The sequence below is a fragment of the Anarhichas minor genome, unplaced genomic scaffold, assembly GCF_050575085.1.
Source record: "Anarhichas minor isolate MPS153535 unplaced genomic scaffold, ASM5057508v1 ptg000155l, whole genome shotgun sequence".
In the NCBI taxonomy this organism is placed as follows: domain Eukaryota; kingdom Metazoa; phylum Chordata; class Actinopteri; order Perciformes; family Anarhichadidae; genus Anarhichas; species Anarhichas minor.
Genome location: NW_027466601.1, coordinates 1,802,501 through 1,822,979, shown reverse-complemented (window position 1 = coordinate 1,822,979; position 20,479 = coordinate 1,802,501). Strand labels below are relative to the sequence as shown.

At 43.9% G+C, this 20,479-nt stretch overlaps 1 protein-coding gene across 1 annotated transcript in view; it reads right to left on the bottom strand.

Moving 5' to 3' along the window:
* Nucleotides 1-19,011: 19,011 nt before the first annotated feature.
* reck (reversion-inducing-cysteine-rich protein with kazal motifs) overlaps nucleotides 19,012-20,479 on the bottom strand; it is a 67,169-nt gene continuing 65,701 nt past the window's right edge. The window contains exon 21 of the mRNA XM_076085425.1: nucleotides 19,012-20,479. This exon is cut by the window's right edge and continues 1,952 nt beyond it. The gene's annotated coding sequence lies outside the window, so the exon portion shown is untranslated.

Below are 20,479 nucleotides of genomic sequence, written 5' to 3'. Positions count from 1 at the left end.
ACATATATCAAATGTTCACTGAATGTATCAAACGTCACGAAGTAAAGTCATTTTTGCATTATTAACAAAAAAAGGAAAGCAATAAGTATTTCTTCTTTGTCGTTAAGGAAATGGACATACTGCAGGAACATTGAGTCTCTGTTAGAAAACATCTTTAAAATAATTAGCAAGATGAAATAAGAGCAAGATAAATTATCTTTAAAAGGAGCATGTCTGAGATCAGAAGGCAACCTCTGGGTCTGAAAAGTGGCGCCAATTGTCACGGGACATAATGAGGACCCAAGAGCAGACAGTCAGGTGAAGTGAAAAAAGGTTTAATGCACAAACCAAAAACAATCAGGGAATCCAAAGACAAGGCAGAACAGGCAGACTGGGAAACCGGGAACAGGACGAGTAACACGGGCGGGTAGGTAGGGAAAAAACAATGATCTGGCAGTGGGTGTGTGTGAGGCAGGAGTTTAAATAGTGAAGGAGGCAGAGCGAGCAAGTGAGAGTCATGAGCTGGCGAGGTGAGTGTGACTGGCAGGTGCACTGAATGAACTGATTAGGGACAGATGAAATAACTCCTCCGAGGCCGAGAGTCAGAGTCCACAACCGGGTGGGTAGAGGGGGTCCAGAGGAGGGACGGCCAGACTGCCAGACTGGGAAGACTGAGGGTCCGGAGGACGGAACTCTAGAGACTGGGGGTCCGGGGGACGGAACTCTAGAGACTGGGGGTCAGGGGGACGGAACTCTAGAGACTGGGGGTCCGGGGGACGGAACTCTAGAGACTGGGGGTCAGGACTCTAGAGACTGGAGGACGGAACTCTAGAGCCTGGAGGTCAGGGGGGCTGCACTCGAGAGCCTGGAGATCAGGGAGACTGCACTCGAGAGACTGGGGACCGGATGGGAAACAGGGCTCTAGAAGCTGGGGACCGGACGGGAAACAGGGCTCTAGAAGCTGGGGACCGGATGGGGAACAGGGCTCTAGAGCAGTGGTTCTTAACCTTATTGGAGGTACTGAACCCTGCGAGCTTCATCAGTGCATTCACCGAACCCTTCGTAATTGGAAAAATAAAATATGATTTCTTCAAAATCATAGGTATATATTTTGTTAGTGCACAAAATGAACCATGCATCAGTTGCACACAAAATCACTGTGTGCAAAGAACAAAACATGAATTTCACACAAAAACATAGCTCAATGAATGATTTGCGATCAGGTACGCAACTTCGTACGATGCTGTGAGGATCGGTTTGTCGACAAACAAAACATGAATTTCACACAAAAACATAACTCAGTGAATATTTACTGCAAATCAATATGACTTTTGCCTTTCAGATACAAGTTCAGAAATGCGCGGCTTCACCTTGGCAAGTGCCACTCTCATATCATTTTCGCAGCAAAGTGTTCCTTTTCTTAGTTTTCATGTCCACCATCCTCGAAAAGGATTGCTCACAAAGATACGTTGTAACAAACGGTGTGAGTATCTCAAGGGCTTTCTTGGCAATACGAGGGTATGGTACGATTTGGTGACACCAAAACGTTGAGAGCGATATTTTCCGTAGTCGCACAACTGCGTCTGAATGACGGCCGCTTCCAGCGTCATTCCCGCAGCCCGGTGGAAATTCGCGTCATTCGCAACCATTCGCGTCTGTGCATTGACTTTACATGTAAACTACCTCGCAGTGTGTGTCTGCCGAGGGGTTCGGCAGACACACACTGCGGTCACGTGAGCCGCCGCTTTAAAAATTAATGACCATCTATTCCTTAATTAAGGAATAGATGGTCACCCGTTCGGTGTGAACCCGTTCGGTGTGAACGCAGCATAAGTTTTAGCTTTCTCCGTGCTTTTTGGGCTACCCAAGCCACCGTAGGGCTATCCAAGCCACCGTACCGTTATGCTGCGTTCACACCGAACGGAGCGCTCGGTGTGAACGCAGCATAAGGAATAGACGGTCATTAATTTTTAAAGCGGCGGCTCACTTGACCGCAGTGTGTGTCTGCCGAACCCCTGAGAGTGACTCATCGAACCCCTGGGGTTCGATCGAACCCAGGTTAAGAACCACTGCTCTAGAGACTGGAGATCAGACTGGGAACAGGGCTCTAGAGACTGGAGATCAGACGGGGAACAGGTCTCCAGGGGCTGGAGATCAGACGGGGAACAGGTCTCCGACTCTCGGAGATGGGGCTCCGGGCAACCGGAGTCCATAGACTGGGGCTCAGGGGGATAGACTGATGACCCAGCGGGGTAAGGGGCTGGAGGTCGTTGCAGCGCGGAGGCGGCAGCGGCCGGGACTGGAGGTCGCTGCGGTTCGGAGACGGCGGCGGCCGGGATTGGAGGTCGCTGCGGTTTGGAGACGGCGGCGGCCGGGACTGGAGGTCGCTGCTGTTCGAAGACGGCGGCGGCCGGGGCTGGAGGTCGCTGCTACTCCGAGGCGGCGGCGGCCGGGTCCGGGGATAGCTGCTGCTCTGAGGCGACAGCTGGAGTCGGCTGGATCGCCGACCAGACACAGGGAGCTGGAGTCGGTCGAACCGCCGACCTGACACGGGGAGCTGGAGTCGGCTGCGGCCCAGCGGTAGCGGGGATTCGCTGCGGCCCAGCGGGAGAGGGAGTCTGGCCCTTCCTCTGCCTCTGTTTCCTCCGAGGTTTGAACGGGATGAAATCAGAACGGGTAAAATCAGAGAAATAATCAAATAAGCAGCAGATTTACAGAGAAACAAAATGGTGTGCACTGTAAATCTGGATCACAGGTGAAGAGGACTATTATGAGATGGTATCAGTGAAAAAGGTTATCGGACCAGGTTGAACGGAATAACCGCTAAAACCCTGAGAAAAAAGAGAAATCACTAATAGTACAGTATGTTGATAGTGGTTGGATAAAAGGGGGGCACTGGGCAGGTCAGCTGATGAGATAAGGTTTGAACTTAAACAGTGAGAGCTGTTGGACAGGTGTGATGGTCTGGTTAGTGTGCACAACAAAGACATTTAAGAGTTACTGCACACTTAAACAGGCTTTTAAAGCCGTAAACTAAATGTTATGACTATTGTGATGAAGCACATCAATGCTAGTGTTAATATTTCTTACCATATCTCTAAAAATCTAAATTTCATGGTTGAAAATGTCTCCAATTGCCACCAACTGTTTCACCATGAAATAAAAGAATGTAATGAGTTGTTTCATTTTACCCATTAAGCGGCTGGCTAGTTAGCTAGCTAACGTGAGATTGCTAATTCCGCCGTGTTTTCATGCTAACGTTACGCTGGTTCCAGAAAATGAGCAGATCAGAGGGCTGGGGGCACCGCTGGGTCCCTGCTCCTCGCTGCTAGGAGACCACAGCCGGGAGGAGACCACAGCCGGGAGGAGAGCAGACTGCCGCTCCGGAGACGCTGACGTTAGCTCTAGCTAAATCAGAGTTGTTACAGCCGCGACTGTACTCCCCACAGCTGGCGCCCGCTCTCCTGCCGGGCGAAGAGTTTCCCAGTGGAGGGAAGTTGGGTGGTTTTACCTCTCAGCCCCTTGCCCACTTCCTTTTTCTTGCTTTTTTTCAAAATGATTGCAGTGGGTGGACTTAGGCTCAGACCTGGGGTGAAGTTATGCTTTAATCAGATGAGCTAGAGGAAGAAAAGGTAAGACAGGAGGATGGAGGAGCTGTTGCCATGACGGTAGACACCTTCATTTTCTCCTGTAAAGCATTTTCATTTACCTTCAGCAACAACAATGCCTGTGTCAGATTTTAAGGTGACAGCTTCTCTGCCACTTGGAGCCAGCAGTATTTCCATTTAAGTCAAACTGAATCACTTATTATCACACTGACAGAGCTCCTGGAGGCCAGTCTAGTGCAGAAAGCACATGGAAAGACCCTTCAGAAGGAGCTCGGCAGCTATTAGCCATGACCCTGATATCTCAAAGTTTGTCAACTTGGCCCGGAAAATGCCGGTACTATGTGTTCCTTTTGAATCCAAAAGCAATTAAACAAAAGCGGATAGGATCACTGTCCGTAATGAGAATATCTCGCAGCGAGGTTTTGTTTTGCTTCCCACAGAGACAAGCCTTGTGGGAGGCTGATAAGAGGAAGGCCCTCCGCCCACGGCCCTGCAGCCAGCTACTACTGCGATCATGTGTTCCTCCTTGTTGGCAGTTTATTAGAGAATATGGAATGCACAAACAATGCGCAAGGCAGAGATCTGCCAAGAAGAGACCCGAGTCAGCAGGTTTACTGCCAAAGCCCGGCTGATTGCGGTTGTAGATTCCTCCTCATGCAAACGACTGTTGCAATGCCTCTAGGTTTGGGCCATGATGGCATGCAATTCAAGATCCCTGATATGTTACATATTGTATGTATAAACGTATACTGTCCATACAGTGTTCATTTTAGCACCTGATGTCACAACGTCCACCACAGCTGCCCATCTGTCCCCAGCCACTTCTTACAGGAACATGAGTTTCTTTTTTTTTTTTCATTGAGACAAATAATACATAACATTCTTTAAACTTTAGATTTGAACCCGAACAATCTGTCACATCATGTTTCTCATCACTGCCACAAATCTACCTGTATCATAAAAGAAATTACTTTTTTGGTGTTTAGGATGAAGACAGCGGATAACGGACTGGCAGGCCCGGGCGGTGCTGAGTGAGTTATTAGTGATAAGTGCTGAGCGATTCAGTTTTATGGCAGAGCTATGTGAACTGGTTTAGGTGTGTCAGTTTATGTGCAGAAGAAACTGAAGAAAAATTACTCAAAACAACACTTTGCACAAAATGCAACCAGCAGATCTGCCGTTCGAAATTGTCACTGTTCTCTACAGTTCTGCATGCTCTGGAGGGTCAGCAATTTAAGACCCCCTGGTCCTCTGGCTGGTGTCTTCCTGGGTTGGGCCGTAGAAGACAGGGCTTCGTGAGGAATCTGCCTCTACAACATTATTCACCTTCCCCGACTCTGGTGCACCAGGCAGCACAGTTGGCGGTGGGACATTAAGGTATCCGTCATGCATTTCTTTGGCAAGAGATAAATCTCCGAAGATTCCCCCATCACTGTTGCTTCCAAAGCTTCAAACATTAATTGCTAGGAAGCGGTAGTCTGCATCTACAAGGGCCAAGAGCGCAACTAACAATGATAGGACAATGTGTTTGCACCCAGACAGTTAAGAAAGTTCCATCTTTCCCGCAATGCTTTTGCAGCCCTTCGCCAAACTTCATCAGTGTGTCGTGGTATATGACTCCCTCAGACATGCCCAACTGACATTGCAAGTCTCAGCCACAATGCCTGCAACAGCGGAAATTCTGCAGTAACTTCCAGCAGTGGTAGTAAAGGAATCTACCGAAGTAAAATGTATGCAAGTATGGAAATCACTAATGTAATAAAACAACACTTTTGGACACGAACACTGGTCCCCTGTGTCACGACCTGGCTCAAAAGGCCGCAACATGAGGGAGACAAGAGTATAAAATTAATAAATAGACATTTATTTAAGAACAAATAACTGAACTAAACAAACAGGTCCTCTACACAATAGTCAGAGAGGAGGGAGGCACATCACCATGTTCAGGTGTTGCATCTTTATAGCTGCCACTTCCAGCAGGCTCAGGTGGGGCTTGTTAGCTGTCAATCAACATCCTGAATGACAGAGTAGGCAGCAAACAGGACACAGACCCCTAGTGGATGGGAGGGGTCGTCACACCCCCCTCCATAAAAACGGTGTTCCCACCAGGAATACCGACAAACTACATACAGATTTCATATTTACAGGTTTCATACTACCGGTTGTAGTGCATCTCCCCAGCCCACCAATCAATCTCCACTCTGCAACTCCAACATGTGGAGAAGCATCTAAGAGTGAGAGCAGAGAAGGAAGGAAGGCCAGAGAGATTACAGTGCTATGGTACAGCACATGATGGGAAGCAGGGTTTCCTGGGAGGGCCAGTTCATGCAATGAGCTGCATGAACGAGTGATGAACACCCAGAACTGGAATTTTCCTAATTACCAGCTAACAGAAAACACCGAAAAGAACTACCACAAGCGCTAAGCTGTAGCCTCCTAAAGGTTCCTCTGACAGACACGCAAAGAGGCAACCCAACTACAACTCAGCTCACCCAACCAAGGCATGAGCTGTAGCGCTGATTTTCCTGAAAGGTAACAGGCCAAGCTACCAACTGGCCTGTCACCGTACAAACACAAAAACCTGTTCACCACATCCCTCCTTTATTACCAACTTGCTTACCCTCTGACTGCCTAACCAGAGATTAAGTAAGCTCCCCCCTAGTCTTCAGGTGCTACTTGTGGTGGTACTTACGCACTAAAACCCGCAGGCTCGGTAAAGCAACCATGAACTGGCAACCCACCTGCAGCCTCGGACGTGCCCCGAGACAACTGCTCTAACCTCTTTCACACCACACTACAGAAACCCCCCCAACGAACTCCAAAGGGAGTCCGCTCTTCAGCCTAACAGGGACAGACCAGCAGCAATTTACTCAGTGTATACAGGACCACCTAAACTCTGTTCCACAAAAACCACCAGCACAACACAGCTCAGTGACACGAACACTCTCAGGAACACTGATCACTACAGCTGCTACAATAACCAAACACAGGACAACAGCCTACTCACCACACTCGTCCATGTCTCCCAAACAACCAGACTGCACATCTCACTCACTTAAACGAGGTGCACCTGCCCACCAGGTTACAGCTGCTACTGATTTTAAGTCAATGCAGACACCGTGTCAACCAGAAATGGACGTGCCCCCATATGTCACGACCCGGCTCAAAAGGCCGCAACATAAGGAAGACGAGTATAAAAGTAATCAAATAGCCATTCTGCCAGCCACTCTACACAAGAGTCGGAGGGGAGGCACCTCATCATGTTCAGGTGGTGCATCTTTATAGCTGCCACTTCCAGCAGGCTCAGGTGGGGCTCGTTAGCTGCCAATCAACATCCTGAAAGACAGAGTAGACAGCAAACAGGACACAGACCTCTAGTGGATGGGAGGGGTCATTACACCTGGTTGAAAGTCCTGGGTTTGTTTGATCCATTCACCTCCCCTCCCACATGAAGCATACATCTGCCAATCACTCCTCATGCATGCACACTCAATATTTCCTTGCTGTTATGTTTCGGGGCTGTCAATCATGATATCAGCTGTCTAGATCAGCTGGTCTCTCTATCCAATAGCACAACGACACAATTACATGGTTAGCCTATCATCTTGCTGCTGTCTCTCTTAAATATGATTGCCTCTCTACCTTCAGTACGTTCATGCTTTCTCCCCAAGTCTTCGCAGATTCATCAGATTCATCAACTCATCATTCCATCAACCTCATCAGCCATCACCACCACCAGTGTCTGGACTCAACGGGGGGATTTATATTGTTGCCGCTCTGGGCAATCACAACTCGATCACAAACCTCCTCGTCGAGTTCAAGCGCCAAAGAATTTCTGTGCAACTCATTAACGCAGCATCTGTCATAATAAATGTTAACTACTAATCATTCACTTGTCTCTCCTGATTGAACTGCTATAAGTACTTTCTACACTATCCCCACGCTCTGATCGTAGCATATTCATGCGAATGTGTTGACATTGCATTCATTACAGACTACGTGATGTAAAATGACACAGAAAGGTAGAATGCCGTTGTTATTGCACGCTAAATGACTTACAAGTTGTCGTGACGTTCGTAGGCCATCTGCTGAGAAAGGGGAGAGAGGGGGGCAACATGCAGAAATGGGCTACGGATCTGATATGTAGCCAGGCCGCTGTGGTAAAGACTCACCCTTGGTACATGGGGTCCTACCAGTTGAGCTAACTTGGCGCCCCCCATGCTACATTTTACCTCCTGTACCAGACGATGATACTCCTCTTTTGCTCCTGTAATAACGGACCTATTAAGCAAGGCCACATGGGCAGCATATCATAAATAGGACATGAGTGTGCCACTAATGTGTTGATTATTACTTTGATTAATTTATTATTAAGCAGATAAAAAGAAACAGTAAAATAACATTATGCCCAGCTTTTTATTTTAAAAAAAAATAAAAACCGTATTCCTTGTCTTCTTCTTTAAGGCTCTTTTGCTACAAGGGCACAATGACATGACATAAATGAAAATAAAAAACTCAACTGCGCTCTATACTGCCTTGCAGGTAGATTGTTTTGCCCACATTTACAAGCAGCAACATCTCTGCTGCTGAAATGAACAGCTGTCTGTGTCGTGTCATTTCACACTTTTCACATCAAGATTTCAAATGTAATTTCCTGGAAGTTAGCTACAAAACAAATATCCAGTGCCTCTAGCAGATAATCATGGTTAATGAGGCAGAACTCATCTTTATGCAGTCTGTAATTAAAAGGTCTCTTGGCAGACTAGAATATGAAGAAAGAGCTCTGATCCCACTGATGAAAGAGTGGAACCTCTATAAAACGAGAAGCGTAAAAACATTAGTGGGTAAGGCTAGATGTACATTATGCAGTGGTAGTAGTGAAGTGAATTGACTGCTGCTCCAGGTATCGTCATGTTTGAACTAATAGAGACATAGATCACATGGTCCTCCACAGAATGTCGAGTATATTCTTATTTTCACTAGTTCACTTTTTTCACCTTCCCTCTCTTTCATTTCCTTCTTTTCTCCTCTCTCTACCTCAACTCTCCTTCCTCCCCTCCGTCCTGTGCATCTCTGTGATGGTGAGGGATGTGTTGGCAACAGATGGCGTCCTGGAGGAACAAGCGGCTCCTGATGGGACAGATGGAGATGCTGGTCCCATTAGCACTCACAGAAGGGCAGGCCGCCGCCTCGCCCAGTCATCTGCACCGATAGTAGGCACACAGGCGGGTAGAGGAGAAAGGAAAAACGGCAATCGCAGATGTTGGAGGAAGAGGAAGAGTCATAAGATGTAGCTGTGGCGACCACACGGGGGAGTTGACTCGTGCCAGCAGCAAGATGCGATACAGCAACGATGACATGTGAGTAATGAGGCAGCTAATAGGGGAGGGGGCACTGGAGATGTATTGAGTCGTATACTTTTATTGTCTTCTATTGGAAAGCAAAATCAGGACCATCTTTGTCTTAGGTATCACGGCCCTGGATGACTAGCCAAGTCCAGACTGCAGTCTGACAAAACCTAGAAGAGCCCATAGGACATCAATAACACCTCAGGTCAGGGGAAGGTATTGCAACTGTTCGGGAGATTTAACATCAGGGTCAGACAAGATAAGTTATGTTATGATCTCATCTTGTAATTACGACTTCCGTATCTCATAATGATGAGTCGCCTTCTCATAATTGACCCTCCGCTAAGTCCTGAAACTGAAGAAAATCTGAAATCATTGCACAAGTCTATGGAACACAGCCAGCTGGTTAGTTGTCGAAGCTGGCTGATGCTGCACTATGATTGGCCAGTCAGCGTACGAGAGGCAGGACTTAGTGAAGGGTCGATCAGCAGAAAACGTGGGAGACAACATTCTGTGACTTGTCAGACTGTTTTTTACAAACGTTACTTTATTGCATGCTTTGTTCTAAAGGCTGTAACAGCAGCACCATAGTATTTATTCAGGGCCAGTAGGGGACCTTCAGTTAGCGGTTAGCTGTAGCAGCTAGCATTCAGCCAGTGCAATCCCCAGCCCTAGGGGTCACAGTGGTCACTCCCGGAGCCGCTGCACATCCTCCTCCTGGCGAAGTAGTCTCCTGGTGGCGGGATGTTGGTTATTTTCTCGCTCCTGTCACTTTGGATTAAATCCAATTAACAAACAATCTAAGCGTTTAACGCACCCTGTAGCCTATCTTCAGCGTGATTGACAGGCCCTCGGGGCAGCTCTGCTTCTTCATCCTCTTGTGTTTGACGGACGTCAGACTGGATGCTACAGTGACTCACTATCACATGAGGTCTATACATTTTCCTGGAACAAACACAAGGAAATAATATTTAGCAGATTCCTGAATCTGGTGGAACAGAAAACATTTATTTATATTATACTATGCTGCCCTGTATTACATCAATTGCGATAGGAAGTGAAAATGTTACATTGCGGGTCAGTGTTCTCCTTAAATTGTGTCCTAGACCTGATGGAAAAGCCTCTGAAACAACCAAATCACTATTATAGAAAACTAAATTCAAACCAACGCCTACATACTAAAAGCTGAAATATAAAATCTAATATAAACTTATAACCTTTAAAACAGGAAAAACATTATACCAGACTGACATTCACTGCCGTTCATGGTAAGGTTCGGGTTTAAAAATGCAATCCCAAACAGCTGAGCGAAGTAAAGAGTTCATCAGCTAGTAGGTTAAAGATTGATTGTTTTGTTACATGGCTCCACTGATCTTTGTGCTTTTTGTGTCCTGGCATGACAGACAGATAGACGTGACACAGATAGTCCATGTCTGCCTGCGTACAGAAAGAGCAGATTATTTGAGGTTGCTGTAGCAGAGTGAAAGCCAAGGCCAGAGCCAAGGCCACCGCAGAGTACATGAACAGCTCTGTCCTCCAGCTTCTGATTAGACTTTTAGTAACTTTAATTTCCTAAATCCCTTCACTGCATTCATTCAAAGAGTTATTTTAATCATCTTATCCTGTAAGAATGTGTCTAACTATCAGCTCACGGTGTCCTTCCTGTCTTGCGTTGAGTGGCACGGTGAAAAGAAATGTCTGATGATAAATTATGTTGAGGACATTGATTGTAATGAATAGACATGAAATGGACCATGTGCGCCCCGAAACACAAAAGGTTTGTATTAATTCCCTAATGTTGTTTGTTTGTACTTTCATTTTTAATAGATTAAGGGGGCTCTTTTTTATACTTATAATACTTATTTACATATAAATTATGAAAGCATAATTCTAGTCTGAAATGTTCTGATACATCTTGGCCCATCTGATTTAGATCTGCAAAGGTTATCATGTTCCCATATTTCAGCCATTTCTACATCGTTATCGTAACTGATAGGCTGCCTCATTAATAGTGCAGTTTAAATGAATGAAAATAATTTAGCCGAACTCTCAAGAAGCCCACCACATTTATTTGCCTCCTGCTGTTCAGATCACTACGGTTGTTAAAGTCATGCTACAGATATCTAGAAAAATGTGTCTGCAGCTTTTCTGCTGTGGGTTGAAGTGTTTTCAACTCCTGTGAAAACATGAGGCGCATAGAGCAGGACAACCTGAGGTTCTCAGAATCCCAAAAGCAGATTACAAAACAATTAAAAAAGCTGCCCCAGGCTGCTAAAACACGCTTTGTCTGATCAGGGCCGGAGGGAGTAGCAACTGATTGGTCCTAGAATGTGGAAGAGTTTGGCGTGGTTGAACCTGAGGTAGGTGGTAAGACTAAGACAAGGAAGTTTAATAAGCATGTACTTCAAAGGGAACTCCACACAGCGCTTCTTGTAGGCATATGGTGGTAGAACTGACAAAACACATACTGTGAGTGAAGACTGCTTTCCTGTTAAAGTAAGCTTGTATGTGTCTGCTTGGATTTTAATGATTGGTTCAGCCGAATTCTCCCACCCCTTCTTAACCATGCTGTTCTAGGCAAGATTCCAAGGCCTATGACGTATCTTGACAACCAAACTGTCGTAGAAGCTGCTGCACAAATGATAAAAAGCAGACCACTGTTTGTGCCTCTCACACATGCTGGTTGCATTAGCATTAGCAAGCCTGATGAGCGGTGGTGGAAAAATGACATTGTATCATGTGCAGTGGCACTTACCCCAACAGGCCCTCTGATAACTGTGCTATACTAGATAGATTAGTACATAGGGCTGATGAAAAGTAATGCCAAGCGAGCTCTGCCCCATAGACACCAACACACATAGGTGATCGTCTCTCAGTTGAGCTGCTAGGCCAGCTACAACACAGGTACAAGAGGTACTGTAGCTCTCTCAAAGGGCCATTAATGTGCTTCTACTGACCGATACACTGTATGTTCTCCCTTCAAAATACAAAAACAAATCAGGAAAAGCAATACATTGGAAAAAAACAACCCCTAAAAGAATTAAAGTCACCGGGCATAGTACTGGGATTTGGTAGTGCTAAGCTTGATTATCAGTGTTATGATCCTCAAATCCCACTGAATTCCTTGTTCATTTCAGATGGAAGAGGTACAACTATAAAAAAAGATCGCAAGCAAGGTAAAGCATGGGTGAAGTGGACATTGTGCACATGTAAGTCTTGTTCATGAGTGAAGGTAAGATGCACCAGGTAAGTCTTGTCCACATGTCAGGTAAAGATGAATCGGGTAGTATAATAATAATCTGTTCACGAGTGAGGGTAAGATGGTACATGTATTTGTACTGGGCTCTCTTTCATCAACCACCTCTTCCTTCGCATGAAAAGGAGCCAGTGGAGGGGATTTGGGCATGTGTGAAGGATGTGTCCTGGTTCCCTCTGAAGCTTTTCTGGGCACAGACAAATGCAAGGACAGCCCTGCTCAGACCCAGAGCACCATATGGCCTGTGAATGAGTACGAGTGCCTCAGAAAGAGTTGAAGGGCCTGGCTGGGGAGAGGGATGTGCACTTTGAAAATTGAAGACCTTGTCCATGAATGAATAATTGAAATTAAATTGTATAATGAAATAGACATTTTTTTTAGACCATACAAAATATAACACTATATTATGGAGGTATTCAGTACAGCCTGGCTATTGTTCTGTTGTTTCGATGGAAAACGACATGTTTAGTCCACACGTCTGTAGAACATCATCAGGTTAACCACACTAATACAGGCAACTACAGTGTGTGGGTGTGAACATACGGGCTTTTAAATCACACGGCACGCTCAGAAGGATGAAAACTGTCACTATCGCTCTCTCATAAAGGCCGACACGTTACACGATTATTAACTGGATGCATTATTTAGAGAGCAAAATCAAAGAAAACGCATTAATAATACAGTTCAGCTCTCTACCTCTACTCCCATCCGAGTTCCACTGTTTAACCTTTTTCTCCCCACAACTAGCGCAAAATAGAATGTGAACATAACCAACTGGATTTGAAGGTGGACTCTGAACAAGGATGTCACAGTGCCTGCTTGAGAGCTGGACTTCATCCTCACTGAATAATGTAGGTGTGTGGATTATCTCTGCAAACATGGACTGTGCTCTGTTTGCACTATCGAAGTCCTGTCTCAGTTTAGCCAAATACAAACAGATAAACATTTCTTGGCTTTCTTTGTGACATGTTACTCATCGAACTGTGTATTTTTTGGACCCGCTAAGACGCAGTTCGGACAGTCTCGCTGGTATAAAATATCCTGTGACATTCTAATTGCCTCATGGCTGCCAAAGTCTTAAAAGTCTGTCCGGAGAACAAGCTTCATGTGAGTCCTTGTAAGATGCTGTGGTTCACACCAAAGAAAACAGCCTGCACATGTGAGAACACGCTGATGATCATTTAAAGCACACTGCTGGCAGCCCCAAAGGCCAACGTGTTCACAGCTTAAAAGATCATTCTTGTCTATTCCAACTTTGCTCTTATTTTATAGTTTGGACCATCATTTCTATTGGCTATGTCAACATATTCATCAAAGTAATTCTTGAGATCTGGAAAAACGATATTGCTACAACAAAATGCAAAGGAATCCCAGATCAGCAGCTAACTTGGTGAGAGCTGTGTTACCATAATGATGGCCAAAACCACAAAGCCAGAGTTGTAATAGACCTGAATTATCCTTTAAGGACTTAAATACCCATTTGTCTTAGTGTTGTGTTTCATTCATAATTCATTCATATCAGTCTGTTATTTTTGCTTTTATGCAAAAGTCTGTTATGAGTGCATTTATGTGAAACCTATATGCTGCCGTCTTGGCCAGGACTCCCCCTGAATCACAATGGGACGATCCTGGAAAGGGAGAAATACTGGGTTTTACATTAGTGTGAAGTTGCTAAACTGCAAACTTTATCTTTGCTTTGATTCTCTGGAGTTTTGCGCAATTCTTATCTGATTGATATGACTCCACTGGAGGGTCAGTCAACAACATGAGTTTGGGTTTTTCACATTTCTTTTTCACTTTAACGATTCAAAATTGACATTTATTTCCATCTGACATCATAAGATTGAAAAATGAGGTTCTTAGGTCAGCTTAGTGCAGCTGACGATGGTCTTCTCAAGGATTCTTTCTGTCAAGGTTTCTAGGTAACAGCAGTCTGATATTTCCTGGATAAATATTGGTGTCCACAGACCACTGACTTTCTGATGCATCATATGTATCATGTTCAATTCTGATTGAACGACCCATGTTCTTGTTTGTATTTGTGTGCTTGTGGGCTTGTGACACGTCATCAGACACACAAAATCCCCATTTAGCCAGGAACCAAAGTTCAAAGTTGCTGGTCTTACTCAGACGTTTTTATCCACAATGTTTTGGAATTTGACTTGTTTGATTTGAAGAATCCCAGCATGCATGTCCTGTCAATCAGCAGCGACGGTGAAGGACATGTGCCGAACCCACAACTCTTATCATTTTTGTTCTACAACTTTGGCCGTTTGGCCGTCAATGTCTATTTTGTCAATGTCAATGTTTAGCAGTTTGGCCGTCAATGTCCATCGTCATACTGGTGAATCTTATCTCTGTTGAGCCCTTTGGTAATTTGGAGGATAATCTGTGGTCTCAGAGTTGAAATATAATATGTATTGCAGGCACATTGGTTTGGCTGAAGGTAAAGTTAAAGAAGCATTAATCTGTGTTTTTGGCCACTAAGGGATTGCAAAGTTCACCACAAGAAAGGTCTGGCTCCACATATTATCATTGACACTGGAAAATGACACCGACTTGTTTGTATTTTCTAAAACCAAGCATAGTCGTCTTGGGCTCCTCTAAGCACAGGATGCAGCAGCAGTGCCCTTGTAAAATAGATAGGCGAAGGGGAGGAGAATGCCAAGTGAGATGCGAGTCCAATGGTAGACTACTAAATCTGCTGAGTCAGACTACCCTCAGGATGAATTAAAATAATGTTGGTGATTCCTTAACATTTCCCCTTAGCACCACCAGCAGATCAACATTTTCATTTGTCCAACACTTTGGTTCATGACCAAATACTGGCAGGACTATTGATCCTCCCATCAGTCTCAGCTGTTGTTAGCATTGAGTGCCATTGCTGCTATTTCTTTACCTTCAACTGTCACTCTGTTGTGCTTTGTAACATTTTTCATTTTCATAATCTAATACCGATACAACATTTTTGCAGTTGACATTACGGCCTGGCTCCAAAATGAACAAAAACAATTAAATTCACTATTAATGAAAACTCCACGTACAAACGCGATTTGGAAACCTTTTTTATCCAATTCCTGCTCTCTAAACATCTTAGTTTGCACATATTTAGATCAGAGAAGTCTTTTTCTCATGGTGTGCCCACAAACCCTTTCAATAAGTTCAGTGTTTGGGCCGCTGCAATTATAGAATCCTGCTTACGGCCATGGTTATCAGTAGGTGGCGCTATGACTATGAGTTAATATTGGCATGCAGAAGTCCTAAAGCCATGACAGTCAACAAGCATGTCAAGTTTGGGACAGTTTTGAAAAAGTACAGTCGAGTTACAACACCTTGATGGATGATGGCGAACCATGTAAAATGGCTGCCACATGTCCATGTCCATGTCGTTTAATGAAACCTCAAGCTTTTAGTAACTTTTATTCACTAAGGTCTTTAGATCGTTCTGACCAAATTCTAAGTTGACCTGATTAATTCGCTAGGAGGAGTTCGTTAAAGTACAGCACCTGGAAATGGCAAAACAACTTTTTTAAATCTACATGTGATACATCTGCTTACCAAATTTTAAACATCTAGGGGAAACATACTGCGAGGGCTGCATCGTCGAAATTTTGTAGGGGGCGCTATCGAGCCAACTTTTGAGAGGGATCTGATTAATCTGTGAGGAGCAGGATGTCAAAGTACACAACCTATAACTTCATGTTGCCACTAGGTGGCGCTATTACTATGATTCTAAATTGTCATATAGATGTGGTCAGGATGTTATGACATATGAGAGATTTGGAGCAGATTAGACAATGTACGGCCGAGTTACAACAACTTCCTGTTTCACGGCGAATGGTGTTTTTTTGCTGCTATGCCACGGATACATAGTTCAATAACTTTTTGATCTTTTAGGAACTTTTCACTGCCAAGGTCTCAAGAGCATACTGACAGAATCTGAAGTCATCGGGTTAAATCTCTAGGAGTTTGTTAAAGTACGAAGGCTTGAAATGGTCAAAAAACGTCATAACATTTAAAATGGCTGACTTCCGGTTTGGTTTAAGGCATACTTCTAAGAGAATCTTTTGTGCGTCCCATCAAGTTACACATACCTACAAAATTTCATACAGCTAGGTGAAACCCAATGTTGGGGCTACTCAAAAGGGGGCGCTATCGAGCCAATTTTTCATACCGCAGCTGGACACCTCAATCAGACTGCCTTGTATGCCAAATTAAAAAATCTTACCAGTATCCCAAGCACCTCCTTTTTGCAACGAAACAGGTACGATAATAATAATAATAAACATTAGAAGAACAATAGGTCCTCCACTCTGACTACGTCGGTGCTCAGGCTCTAAATAGAAGCTCACTTAGATTCTCATATCCTAAAAGGTTAACATTTAGACTACAAACTATAGGCAATAACACATTAATGAGTACAATTTCCAGTGGAGGCTTCTCGCTGTCACCAGAGCACTATGACATATAACTAATGACCTTTACACCACAGCCTTCTGAACACTGTATACTCTGTCTTCCATTTTAGTTTTCAGAGGTGTGATGAGAATGACTTGAAATTGAGAGATTCGAGGTTTGAGTCTGGAATAATAGTATTCATTGTGGCTCAGCACTGATTCCCAATAGCAGTTGAAGAAATGTAAATAATTAAAAGCAGGCATAAACTCCTCTTAAAGAATATGGCTTGTAGAATAGCACCCACGACCTATACAGCATGTGTCACATGTGACAGAGCCATGTCGACAGATTTTCCCTCAGCAGCTGGTTGCAGTGGTAGATTCCTGCTCTCTGTCAGGCATCTGAAATAAAAGGTTTGGACCCGAACCAGAGCTCAATGATTTACTAACAGAAAAGCAGAGTCCCACAATGCAGCTGGTCCAGCAGGCAGGTAAAAGTAAAGCACAAGAAATAAACCACAAACTCACTGGGAGAAAAACGAGCAACACAAATGTGTCTCTGTCTCTCTATGCTAAGCTAAGCTAGCTCCACACTTAATGCACTGACATGAGAGTAATATTGATCATCTCGTTTCATTTTAGGATTTTATTATTATTTTGGTTCATAATTATTACACAATGAAAGGCGCTTAATTTGAAATACAGAGCATTTCCATTGCCTCCACACAGCTCACAGCACGGCGACGGCCCGCAGCTAACGTCCTGACCCAACAGTGTTTACTAAGCGCTGTTCATGCAGTTAGCACCGTTAGCTTCTAGCCGTCGGCTCAGCCATCGCCATGTTCTGTAGTGGCAGAAGCTGATGCAAATTCAAGAGTCGACAAGAGATGACACACACACTAAATATGACCCAATATGGTGAGATGTCTGGCTGCATTGGCTCAACTAAATGTTATCTAACATGTTGATCATTTCTGAGAAGAGGGCTTGTTGACCATGACGGTGAGCCTTGAGATGTGTGTTGTTTGTAAGTGTGAATGACACATGAGGCTTTAACATATAATGAGACTATATGCATGACATGTATCGATACTACCATAGTTCAGATCTGTGAAGGGAAGGAAATCCCGTCTGGTATGGGTTATAGCTGCTGCGGTACTGGGCCAATCACACGTCACGATAAATCAAAGAACACGAGTGGGCACAGAAAGGATCAGTGGTGGGCTTCATTTGACTGGAGAACTTTTGGTACTACTATTTTCAGTCGATACCGTAAAACTGTAAACGCCATATGAGCAGCCATAAGGCTAGCCAATGGGGCATGCTGACATGCACTAACGTGCACTACAAGTCTATACAAACAAAGCACAAAGAAACTCGGATTACAATAAACAGAGTGACTTCATTCTCTGCTATCTGCTGCATTACTCCACTAAAATATATATATATATATATATATATATATATATATATATACACATGGCAAAGTGCTGTTTACTGCTAGATTAATGCTCTGAATATCGTATAGAGAACTGTTAGACTCCACATATAGTCTACTGTGTACACATACCAGTACTTCATTACCTCCAGTTGTCAGAATGCTGTTAGCAGACTGTCAATCCACCGGTACATCTACAAAAGGTCCTAAGGTGAGGTAAAATGAGGTTAAAATACAGCACAGTATAAGATATAAATACTATAGTGGAAATAACCAGGTTCCTAAAAAGATCACTCATCACGTTTGTGTCCACTACCCCTGTACCAACCTTGTTTTCTAACTTTGACACATTACTTGAAACAAGGTGCAGACTGGATTTACACCATCATTGATCATTTTCTTCAGGTGCTCCTCTGAGAAAGTTTGTGTGTGTGTGTGTGTGTGTGTGTGTGTGTGTGTGTGTGTGTGTATCTGTGTGTGTCTGTGTGTATCTGTGTGTGTCTGTGTCTGTGTGTGTCTGTGTCTGTGTGTGTGTGTGTCTGTGTGTATCTGTGTGTGTCTGTCTGTGTGTGTCTGTGTGTGTGTATCTGTGTGTGTCTGTGTGTGTGTGTGTCTGTGTGTGTGTGAGAGCCAGAGAGAACATAACTCTCAGCTTGTATTTGTGGTTCGGTGGATTAAACATTAATGTCTTGGTCCTGGAGCACACTTTGTAGTCCAGGACCAAGACATTATATTTTGAAAAGTTTTGAGAGGTTTTAGTAACTTTTCTAACAAATGATAGATCAGAGCAGGCCAGCCTGGAACTACATTGACTGACATTGTTTGTTGTTGCACCAGAAGCTTCAACAATGAGTGTAACTGAAGAGACGTATGCCTTCTCTCGTGTTTGGGTTCCAGGATGTGAACGCTGAGCTGAAAATGTCTCACAGCAGTTTGTGATGAAACACACAGTAAACACACTCTCTTGGTTGTGGTATTTCTTTTTTATATATATTTCATGAAATATGCATCCTGTTGACATTCTTCCAATTCTTTTTTTGGAAATGTATGGCACTCAGAGTCAAACACAGTGATGATGCAAAGAAAAGAACACTCTTAGACAATTTGGTGAGAGGACTCAAACATGATGCAAGTGAAAAACAAAGCTGGGGGTTATCACCAGAAACCACCTCCTCCAGCCTGCCTAAGGTTTATACGCTCAGGACGGCCGATTGGTTTAGTTAAACTCCACAACTCTGCATTTACATCATATTCTAATTGTTCCCCTCAGCTTCCAGAGGGCAGTAAAACATGAATATAGCGTATCACAACCCATGAATAGTTGAACATTTGGGTAACTTCGCTGATTCGATTTATTTCTGAGAGTGACATGAGAAGATAAATATCAATGTCTGTGTAAAATGTGGAGCTGTAGAAGGACACATGTAGCTTAGCTAAAGGATAAAGACTGGAAGCAGGGGAACGGCAGCAATGAGGCTAGCTTTAGCTGGTCTTTTTGGAATCATTACAGAGCACTTCATTACCATAATATCATGTATGTAACCATCAAATTCATATTGAATACGCTTTTGCAGGTTTGTCATCTTCATGCGAGTTAGCTGCAGACATTTAAACACGAGGATGACGCGCAAAGAAAACACCAGCTCTGCACTTTTTTTATCAATCTTCTCATCTCACTCTCGGAGAGAAAGCTCTTTTCCCAAAATGCCGAACAATTCTTTCATCTGAGAAATAATTCATCAGGAGCAGAAAACTTTGACTTTTACAACTTCAGCCAAGTTTTTCTAATGCGACTTGAAATCAAATCAAACAATGAAGACACACAAAGTCTTAAAAAGTAACCAAATTCATGTTGGCTCCAAAGGACATAAAACGTAACAATAACCATATCAATAATAATAATAATACAAATTATCCGCTACAGAGCTGCCTAGCACAGTAATACTGTTAGAGAGGGAGACCCATTGTGCTGTACAGGCAGATAGACAAACACACATAGAACACACACTGTAGTACATTCTGGAGTAAAAAACACTTCATAATTGTCATCATGCAATAAAGAACAACATAAAAATAACATGGCACATAGGTGATCATCATCTCAGTCCGTTATCATAAACACATCAAATATAGAGACACTTCTTAACAAATATAAAGTTATTGCATTTTTCATTATTACTTCATATAAGACACTATACGCGAGGCATACTGTGGAAAATCTTCTCTACCCAAAGTGGATTGTGGGTAGTGACTAGCTGATTGTCCTTTAAATGGCTGCGTCCCTTTTTATGCGTTTCAGAGCTACTGGCCTCGCACTGAGGGAGCGGTGATCCAGGCTTTGCTGTTGGGGAACGTCCCGGTAGAACTTTATCACTGGTGGTGCTCATGAGATACTCCAGCACAGTGTTCCTCTAACACTCACAACACAGGGATCACAAAAGCTGATGTCACCA